We start from the raw sequence: 1,213 nt of genomic DNA, 5'->3' as shown, positions 1-1,213 counted from the left end.
TCCTTTTTGTTTTATAGATGATTTCCTTTGCTGTGAAAAAACTTTTAAGTTTGATGTAATCCCATATGTTCATTTATTCTTTTACTTCCCTTCCCCAAGGAAATATATCAGTAAAAATATTACTCAGGGTAATGTTTCCAAATTTACTCCCTATATTTTCTTCTAGGAGTTTTATGGCTTTAGGTCTTATATTTAAGTCTTTAATCCATTTTGAATTTGTTCTCGTATATGGCATAAGGAGGTGGTGCAGTTTCTTGTTTTTGCATGTGTCAGTCCAATTTTCCCAGAACCATTTATTCAATAGATTATCCCAATGTAAATTCTTGCTTCCATTGTCATAGATTAAATGACCATATATGAATTGATTTATTTCTGGGCTCTCTATTCTGTTCCGTTGATCTATGTGTCTGTTTTTATGCTAGTACCTTACTGTTTTGATTACTGTAGCCTTGTAGTATTATTTGATGAGGGGTAGCGTGCTCTCAGCTGTGAAAGCAAAAACTGCACTGACTTTGTAAAAACTTCCAACCACACCTCATAGCCCCACTCATCTACAACTGCATCGCCAGGGTCACTCTGGGCGCCAGGTGGCCAGCTCTGCCTGCACAAGATGCAGAGGAGTTTTTGTACAGCATAGGACAACCTGGAGATAGCTTGGTGGACTTTAGCCAAGACTGGCACTGTTTTTTTTTGTTTGTTTCTTTGCTTGTTTGTTTTGTTTTGTTTGTTTTTGTTTTTCTATTTTATTATCATTTCTAGTTTCTTGTCTATGTATATATGTGTATATATGTCCATATATATATAGGGATATATATATATATATATACATATATATATATACTAATCTAAACAATTCAGAGTTTAAAACGCCTCTAGGACAACACCAAACATACCAACATTTGCATTATAGGAGTACCAGAAGGAGAAGAAAGAGAGCAAGGAATTGAAAAGCTATTTGAAGAAATAATGATTGAAAAATTTCCTAACCTGGTGAAGGAAATAGATATACAAGCTCAGGGATTGCAGTGAGTCCCAAATAAGGTGAACCCAAAGAGACCCACACCAAGACACATCATAATTAAAATCCCAACGGATAAGGACAAAGAGAGAATCTTAAAAGCAGCTAGAGAAAAGCACTTAATTACCTACAAGGGAGCTCCCATGAGACTGTCAGCTGATTTCTCAGTGGAAACTTTGCAGGTAAGAAGGGAGT

This window comes from Hipposideros armiger, unplaced genomic scaffold (genome assembly GCF_001890085.2).
Source record: "Hipposideros armiger isolate ML-2016 unplaced genomic scaffold, ASM189008v1 scaffold_253, whole genome shotgun sequence".
In the NCBI taxonomy this organism is placed as follows: domain Eukaryota; kingdom Metazoa; phylum Chordata; class Mammalia; order Chiroptera; family Hipposideridae; genus Hipposideros; species Hipposideros armiger.
The sequence above is the reverse complement of the archived record's forward strand: the minus strand, read 5'-3'. Positions refer to the sequence as shown.